The sequence below is a fragment of the Pollicipes pollicipes genome, unplaced genomic scaffold (genome assembly GCF_011947565.3).
Source record: "Pollicipes pollicipes isolate AB1234 unplaced genomic scaffold, Ppol_2.1 Scaffold_4002;HRSCAF=4701_pilon_pilon_pilon, whole genome shotgun sequence".
Taxonomy (NCBI): domain Eukaryota; kingdom Metazoa; phylum Arthropoda; class Thecostraca; order Pollicipedomorpha; family Pollicipedidae; genus Pollicipes; species Pollicipes pollicipes.
Genome location: NW_023596420.1, coordinates 39,315,921 through 39,325,647, shown reverse-complemented (window position 1 = coordinate 39,325,647; position 9,727 = coordinate 39,315,921). Strand labels below are relative to the sequence as shown.

At 49.8% G+C, this 9,727-nt stretch overlaps 1 pseudogene; it reads left to right on the top strand.

Moving 5' to 3' along the window:
- Positions 1-1,837: 1,837 nt before the first annotated feature.
- LOC119093801 (D-altritol 5-dehydrogenase-like) lies at positions 1,838-3,125 on the top strand (annotated as a pseudogene).
- Positions 3,126-9,727: the final 6,602 nt, after the last annotated feature.

Sequence of the window (9,727 nt, the reverse complement as noted above, 5' to 3'; positions counted from 1 at the left end):
CTAGGTTCAGCTATAAAGGTCAGAGCGATGTCAAAATTAACTCGCTTTTTTACCCTAAATTACGCGTCATAGGGTAGTTTCTGGTGCCTAGTTCGAATATTTTTGCAACAGGAACCGCAACAGATATGCTCCATGGATATCTTGAAAGTTGGATTAGGTCACTGCTTTAAAATGACCCAGGCCAACATTTCGTTTTAGGAACATACTGCCTAGCGTAATTACTGGCGCTTATTTGGATGACAAAATAGCAGCAATCTCCTAGTTCTTTAGTTACTTTGACTTTCTAAACGTCAAACAAAGTACCTGACCTTAAATGATTACCACTGACCTTATGCTTAGAGCGAGCATTTACGTTCACAGAAGTTGCATGGGAAGGTTTGAGGACACTTTGTGCACCAATCTCGAATTTGACCTTGTTTATCCTTATTCGACCCCAAGGTCATGACCTAGGAACCTCAATCTTTGAATCAAATTAGTTCTTATGCAGATCAACCATTCCGTAAATTTGGTGCCTCCATCTATCTCAGTTTTTGAAATCCCGGAGGGGGTCTGTTGACCCCCTCACCCGAGCGCAGGGTGTTCAGCCGACCACCTGGGTGTGGTTTTAATACAGCATGTGTCGAATATAGTGTATTTCCGTGCTGTTGTGATGGTGTCGAACCAGTCTGCCGCACTGCCTAATAATTCAGATTTTGCGGCTTTCAGAGAAATGGCATCTGGCCAGGATCCAAGAGGCGCAAGGAAGGCAGGAGATGAATGTCCAGGTTTGCTACGAGAGATGCATCAGGGGTATGAACTGCAGATTGATCTAAAGGAAATATGAAAGCGTCAAATAAAAAACGAAGAAAAAACTGGGACTTGCCGGAACATCGCTGTCACCAAATGTCGAAGGGGAGAGTCGGAGGCTGGAGGTGGAGGTCAAAAGGCCGGTTGAGGGAGTCTCCATAACGTTTCTTTCAAAGCAGTCCCCGACTCTCGGTGTGGAGGTAAGCCAAAAAATGGAGTGGGGCCCACGACCCGGTGCATGCGTGGCGCACAGCCGAGGTACCGTTCAGGCGGCCCGGCATTTCGCTCAGGTTTCTGATGCTTAAAAAGTGCGGTCTGAGCGACCTGGAGATCCACAATTTTTGCCATTTCACGGGTGTGGAATTGGTGATGACTAACCGCTGTCCCTGATCGTGCTTTGCCATTCGTTTAACGGCTGCATACTACCAGTAACCAAATGAATATCCCATGGATGAGGGAAAGATGGCTTATTTTTTGCCTGCGGTATACTGCACTTTTAAAGGCCGACGCAAGTTGCAGTGAAATATTATTTATCTCAATCCAGGTGGCATAATGTGGAAAGTCTGTCAATCATGCTCAGACTAGTCTAACGTGTTAGGAAGATGACACCAAAAGCCATGTGTCTAGGTACTTAATGAGCCAAAAGTTAAGAACATTGCTGTGCGATTCTTTGGCCCAGTATTACCTCTTTGCTCATGTGTATTGACGACTCATCTGTTAGGGTGCTACTACCGCAGTGGTTTCACTCAACGTTTGGATCGCTGTAGGTACGGGTTTCCACCACCACGCGATGCCAGGTTTTTCTGGGGTAAGAGCCAGGTGATACCATACAGTCTCAGCTGCTGAGTGCACCGTAAAGCACCGGCGACAAAGAAGCCGCCAAGTTATCTCTAGAGGAATCCTGAACCCTTGAACTGAACGGTATTTAGAGCTGGCGGCTTAAACTCAAATCAGCATGACCTGGCATCACAGGAAAACCTCTAGAACTGGCAATAGCACGGCGGGCGCCACACTCAAGGTTGTTGGCGGTCCAGTCAGCGACGTACCAGGGTGCAGAGATGAGGGCGCTCCAGCTTCTGCAGCCGGAGAAACGGCTTGAAGTGCGCGACGTGCCGCAGCCGACCGTCAACGCGCCCGACGATGTGGTGGTGCGCGTGTCGTACGCCGCCGTGTGCGGCACCGACCTGCACGCGATACAAAACACGTTCCCGGTGTCGCAGGGACTGGCTGACCATGGGTCACGAGCTGAGCGGCGTGGTAGCTGCAGTAGGCAGTGACGTCACCACCGTCAGCGTGGGTGACCGCGTCGCTGTTGACCCCAACCAGGGCTGCGGCACCTGCGAGTTCTGCAAGCTGGGACGCGTGCACTTCTGTCAGCGCGGCTGTATGTGGGATGCGCTCGGCTTCTGGCGCCCTGGCGGCTGGGCCGGGGCGACGGTGGCGCGCGAACATAGCGCTGCACCGTCTGCCGGACGGCCTGCCTCTGTGCACGGCCGCGCTCTGCGAGCCCCTCTCGTGCCTGATCCACGCGCTCGATCAATTCGAGCCTGTGCCGACTCAGGGGCGCGTGCTGATCCTCGGCGCTGGCATCATCGGCGTGCTGACCGCGTGCATACTGCACCACCGTGGCGCGCGTGACGTCACCGTCAGCGAACCAGCGGCGCCGCGCCGCGCCGTCGTCGACGCGCTCTGACCTCGGCTTCCGCACGGTGACGCCCGAGCAACTGGCGGCCGAGTTTGCGCCGCTGACGGAGCGCCAGCTGGCGGCGGGCGGGCTCGACTTGGTGATCGACTGCAGCGGCGCTTGCTCGGCCATCGAGCTGGCGGTCGGCTGGCTGCGCATGGGAGGCGCACTCGCCATGTTCGGCACGCCGGCACCCAACGAGCGCGTTTCGATCAGCCCGTACCTGATGATAACACGGGAGATCACGGTGCGAGGCATCCTCGCTAACCCACACACCTTCCGCGCGCCTACAGCACTGGCAGCTGACATGTTCCCGCGCTACCTGCGCCCGGAGAAGTTGGGAGTGCACCTCTTTACTCTGGAAGAGTATCCGCAGGCGATGGAGGAGGTTAAAAAACGGCCAGATCTGCAAGGCCATGTTTCAGCTAAATGGGTTGCTGGAGTAGCCATGAACAGGGCCTGAACTGATCTTGGGTGCATACTGAAGGGCGTGTTTCATGAAACATAGACTTCGGGGGAGTAGCTTTCGTAACTAAGTGCTTTAGACCAAAATGTGCAGATAATGGGCTTTTAAATTCCAGGCAACTAGTTGTGGTGAATATGTTCCTTTCGCAAGATGAGCGGCAGTTGATTCGCTTGACTTTAAGGTTGCGCAGCATGTGAATGCAAATATATATATATATATATATATATATATATATATATATATATATATATAGTTTCAGTAAGGCCCTGTGGTGTGTTTCTGTGTCACTGGCATCATCCAACAGGACGAGAACGAGGACGAGGTCTCTCTCTCTTCTCCCCTCTCTCTCTCTCTCTCTCTCTCTCTCTCTCTCTCTCTCTCTCTCTCTCTCTCTCTCTCTCTCTCCTCTCTCTTCTCTCTCTCTCTCTCTCTCTCTCTCTCTCTCTTCTCTCTCTCTCATCTCTCTCTCGCCTGGTCTCGTCTCCTCTCGTCTCTCTCTCTCTCTCCTCTCATCTCTCTCTCTCTCATCTCTCTCCTCTCTCTCTCTCTCTCTCGTTGTATATATAGATTATATATATATATATATATATATATAATATACATAAAGGAATGCACCCGTAGAGCCAACAGTCGACACGTTATGCCCAGACGAACGTTGCTTACCAGAGGCAGACAAGGATGATAGCCCGAGCAATTACTCAATCATTTTAGTTCAGTTTTGCCTCCTGCGGTTTCATCTCAAATAATTTGAAGTTCTTCATTCACCAAAGTCTAAATGAAGGCAAACAACAGTTGAAATAAAACGATGCACCCAAACCACCTGACAGACGAAGTGCCTAACCTTCGCGTTGCAGATGAAATACGATCGAGCCTTAACCTGCCCACAATAAAGCATGGACAAAATAGTTCAAATTTGTTTCAACGGGTGAGACATCATTGAATTTGCGGCAGGTTTCTGATTGTTTGCGTGATAATTATACTAGTGGAGATCTCGCTTGTGCCGGTCTTTCGCGCGAGTCCAACAAAGGGAGATCTTGTAAAGCACAGTTTATATGTTCTGGTCACTTACATGCACCAACACTCACACGACAATGCTCAACCGCACAACCGACAGCGATTTTGCGTCTCCGAGCCCGAAGAGCGAAAGAGCATACACGGCCACCAATGGTACAGCTTATATACCGTACGCTCCGGAAATGATTAATGGTCGTAGGGTCCAGTGATGACGTGATAGTTAACCGATGAGAAACGAGTACGACGTCGTCCGATGGTCAGCTAAGCCAATCAGAAAGTAGGGATTGGCTTGCGATCCCAGAGCTGGCTGATGCAACTGGCAGGTGATGAGACGCTAAAGACGACTTTTTAAAGGCAGCATCAGATGACGTTTCGAAAGCCAGACATAGTTCAGGCTCGGATGGAACAGATGGCATGTGGTGAAAGAGCTCTTTCACAGAAGGTTTAGATGACTTCTGGTGCTTGTTTGCCTAGAGACTTTACGTCCTTGCACATCTGGCGATCGATGTCACTCTGGAGATATTTACTGTCTAGGAATATATTTTTCGCACATCACAAGTTTGTTAACCGATGGCAACATTAATCGACATTCACATTACTTTTTCCTGTGAATATATAGACATTTACAGATATATGCATCTATGTATATATATATATATATATATATATATATATATGTGTGTATATTATTTGGCGGACGGAAGTTAGTGTACTGTGACATAAGACAACATAAATTTGCCAGCTTAAGCAATAGTGAAATGAAAGCTTTTTGCGCATTTCAGCTTCTTTTTTCAGGAACACCAAAGACTACCAGGGGAACACGATGATGGACACGCTTATCAAATACACCAACCATTTTTGCGTTCCTTCAACATCTGCTCAACCTGTTTTGCACTGGTTTGGCTAAATTGACGTGACCCCTCCTCGAGTTCTGCTGGAAAACATGACTTTTAATGGAGCCTGCCTGGCACCTACATTTGAGCGTAACGTTACCCTATTCCAGACCACCGCTCCGCCACGTAATTCCTCAGCTGTGGTCCATGGACTCCCACTCTATCTCCTCTCTGAAGAGCCTTATTCAACAACGTGAAGACGGAATGAAGATGACGGATAGGACATCAGTTATGGACGCCCACTACGTGAGAGTCCAGAGCTAAATCTCTGTCCGAGAGTTGGCGGCCTCTCCATATAAGAGAAATTGAATAAAGCATGCGTTTGTGACGTACTGTTTTCTCCAGTGGTCACCAGGATGCGCAAGACGATGCCACTCTACACGCAGATGATATTGTTTCCCTTACCATGGTTCGATCGGACTATGGGTGGCTAACCTAAATCTAGGCTTTCACGGAAAATGATCTGCTTCAAATGCAGGTGCTGGTTTTGCCTTACTGATGTTTGTTGAGCGGTTTGTTGCGGTTCCTGATGCCAAAAAAAAGTCGAAATGAGTACCAGAAACTACCGTATGAAGCGTCATCCAGAGCAAAAAAGCGGGTTAATTTTGACTTCGCTCTGACATTTGTAGCTGAACCTAGCCGAATGGAATTTACTGCAATTCTAAATTTAGGCGGTTTATTGGCTAACAAATGTTTAAGGTGTGTGTTGCTCTGTCTATCACACTGACTGACGTTTGTGTCACTTTTAGGTATATCGGGCTAGTTTTGAAGCTTTATGGACAAAGTGGTGTATACCCAGACTTGTACTCGGAAAGGCTCAATGTACCACCAATGTTTATGAGCTGTGTGGTTACGGCGGTGAGTGAAACGCATTGTTTTGATTTTGGTTGCCGGTAGTGTAGTGGTTGACGCGTCTCCGTTAACCGCTGCGCGCCTGGGAAACCAGAGGTACGGGGTTTGATTCCCCGCGGCGCCCGCCCTTCCTGCCAGGGTGAGAGGCAGGTGACGCCATATAGCCTCAGCAGCTGAGTGCGTCGTAAAGCCCAATGACATGACATGACTGTTTTGGGTATGCTGCTATTTCTAACCACATCAATGCCCTTTGGCTCGAGAATCACGTAATACCTGAAGGCTTTTAACCGATTTTCCTTGACATCTTCGTAGGTTCTTTTGCCTGCCACCGAGGCTGCTTCAGTCGTAACCGGAAACAAGACGCTTGTCATGATGTTTGCTTAACGCATGATAAAATGTTGAACTGATGAAAACCACAGTGAAATGGGTCATGTTTCCCACAATCCCGACATGTATGCTGATCATCAGTTGAAAGAAGGCAATGCAAACGTTATCACCGCTTTCTGTCCGCTTATTTGTGTACCAAAGTATCACGTTAGCCGTATTTCCACCTAGCATATATCTTCCTTCCATGCGCAGAACAGGCAAAGCAGATGAGCCTTGAGAAATGTTATGCTGGACTTTTACTTTTTACTTTTAACGCGCCCCAAGACACTGGTTGAACGAAAATGTTCTGTAACCACCGGGAGATGCTGCGAGATTACTTTTCACGTTCACGCCAGCCGTGTCGGTGAAAGCCCCGCGGAGGCTGAGCACCCGCTGGCGCGCCGCCGCGGCCGAGACTCGCACGCGCGCCGGCCGCTCCCGGTTGGCGGCGCGCGGGTCGCTCGTCCACTGAGCGTCGGACATCTGGAAGCTAGCACCGGCGCGGGAGGAGGTGACCACGACGGCCGTGCCGGCGGCCGGCGCCGGCAGCGGTGGCAGGTTGTCGCAGTATGTGGCATTGCAGACGCACGCCACGCTTTCTTTGTTGAACTTGAGCGGTTCGCATGGCCGGTACTCGGCGGAGGTCACTGCCAGCGTGGTGGCGCTCAGCGTGAGAAGGACCGGCAGTGGTATGGTCTGCAGCATCACCTCGACGCTCAGGAGGGCACGATGCGAACCCGGAGTGCAGAGATGTTGCCTCACAGCGGACTGTGCCTCGCCACTGAGCCCGCTGTCGGTCCCTGATAGCGTTGGCCTATCAGTTGGTCAGGACAACCAGCTGTAATAAACGGGTGTTCACGAGACCCGTCGTTGGGAGCGTGGTTTGGATAATGGACACTCCCACTGCGATATATAATCAGACAGGCATGTGTGTACTAGCTGACCGTCTCTTGTTTGTGTATGTGCTGGGCTGGCGTCTGGGTGTTTACAGCGCACGGCCATGTGGTCTCATGTTTCGTGTTCAGGGGGGACATTCCAGTTATGTATAGCATTAAAGGAAAATCGGTTTATTTTGTTCACCTTGACATCATGCTAACGGCCTCTCACAATTTAATTTTCCAGTTTGCTTTGGTACGAACTAAGCGTGGTCATCACCTTCTCAAAATGATGAGAGATGGGGCGAAGTCTTGGGAGTTGCCATAACGGGACCAGAGGCAGGGGCGGATCTAGCCTGGAGTTTGATTTTGTATGGGGGGGGGGGGGAACTGTTCGTCGCCAGCTGGCTGGTGTGGGATCCGAGGTCCAGTGCACTTATCAAACAAGATGTTTGCGCCGAGTATGACTAAGCCGCGTCAACATGCGTTTTGTTTTAACATTCCAATCGCTACCAATTTTTTTCATAAAGTTTTTCTTCCAAAACGGAAAGAAATGTTTGATACCGCACCATCAAAGTTAAAACAGATGGTAGGTAGACGAAACTTTAAAAAGTTCTGGAAATGTTGTGGGGGCCAAAACATACTGCCAGAGTTTTTGGGGGGGTCCATGACCCCGGGCCCCCCCCCCCCCTCCAGGGTCCGCTTATGACCAGAGGTAAAAAAGTTTATGCCTGTCTCCCACCATACACAAATGGTCTGATCTGCCTTCTTAACCGTGGCCCGTTTTAAGTTTTTCACCGTTTTTTTTCGTAAAGGGGGCAGATAAAGGTGAGAGGAGTGGTGCGAGCCCACCTCCTGGTGATTTCAAAGCAATGAAGATAGAGCTTAGCGGAAAACACCAGTAGATTGACGTCAATGAGATCGCGCTATTGGCATTAGCTTTGATGTTATTAGTTTAATAATTGACCCGTTATGGTAGTGTCCACGGTTGAATTTTCCAGAGCTTGCTACGTTTTTAACTTAGCGTCATACTTATGAAACCATGCCATGTAGGGAGGAACAATTAAAAAATGTGCGTTCCTTGTTCAATTCTGAGTGCAATGGTACATACTTGTATGTGTTTTGAGCAAATATGTGTGGTATATGACCCCGTTAATGCAACGGTGCCGGCCCACCGCGCGTTTCGAGACATCGTCCGCTGTCGCTCGCTGCTCCTGCCGGCCGTAGATCTCTGCGCAGTGTTCCTCACAAACCTTCATGGGTCCGAAACCGGGACAGCAAGGAACACCTGTCTGATGTCAAAACGCGCAAACTGTACGTCCTTCGGACTACGAGAAATTTGGGCGCGATTACGAAGCAAGCCAGAGCGATATCATAAAAACCTTCGGGGGGTCAACCACCCCTATCAAGACAGAGGTTAGCAGGATTCATGGACAATAATGAAAGTCAGATTTCAAATATGCAGCTTGTTTTTTATTCGTGCATGCTCTACGTACGATAACTCTTTGAGAAAGCTAAAATATGTTTTCTTCCTGTCAGCCAAACAGCCAAAAATATACCAAATAGAGATATAGTACCAAAGAGAAGAATGGTGTAAAGGATTTCTTATCAGTTACGCCTGTAACAGATTTCTGACTACTTGTGAGATAACCTCCTTCGTGCCAGCCTTTCTCACGAGTCAGCCAAAGATAAATATTGTCAGCCTACAGCTTTTATCTTCCAGTAACTTATACTCACCAACACTCACACCACACCGCAATGTCCATGTGCACAACCAACAGCAACCGCGTGTCTTCAGATCCAGTAAGTGTATATGTATACATGGCAACAAACTGCTCGCCTGATTTACGACTGCCAACGGAAAGAGTCCTAGTCATATGTTACAGAAATTGCATGATAATTGACCAATGAAAAGCGGATACGGCGTCGTTTAATGGTCGACGAAACCAATCACGGAGAGACAATTTTGGGATCGCCGTGCGATCCCAAAATTGTCTCATGCAATAGATAGCTGGCGAGGCGCTGAGGGCGTCTTTTTTAAGGAAGCATTAAATCACACTATTGGCAATCGGGTGGTCTAATATCTTCGATCAGGTCGAGTGCGACAGAACACCTCGGTTGCCGCTAAAAGCAGTGAACGGTGATGTGCCATGTTTGTTCGGCTGCAACTCGCTTAGCAGCATGAGGCTCGTTTGGCCCGCAATGTGTCGCAAACCGCCTCAGCGTCGTGTCCAGCCCATGATAAACAAGTTTCCTTATCGCTCAGACGGCGTCACTCCCGAGGGTGTGACATCACTCGGGGGGGGGGGGGGGGGCGAGTTGTTCTTCAATCGGCTCTCCCTGGCTGCCGTGGCGCTGGTGTTGGGCTCCTGTGCGCTGATTGTCGCCTGATGTGAAATATTGCCTGTCACTTCACGGAACGAATCAAGGCAATGAGGGCCACCGCACGGAAATATTTATTCCGAACGTTCTGAACTATCGATATATCTCTATGCATCCCAGTCACCCACGTTCCCCTCAGCAGTCCCGTCAGTTTCACAGCGCTGTTCGGTCAAGGCGTCGCGACCAAACTCGCGCTCGAATCGACGGATGTGTGCTCGACATTGCTGATTGCGGTCGGCTAGCACTGCAGCCTCACTCAGCGGGTAACCGCCGGCGTGCGCAGTGGGCCGGCGTTGCGGTGCCGGGCAAGAGGCGTGACGGTCTGCTGTCGGAGAGCTCGGTGCAGCCATGGACATGGAGGAGCATTTGGATTTTTTAGTGAACCTGCTGAAGCGTAAGTGTGGTGATC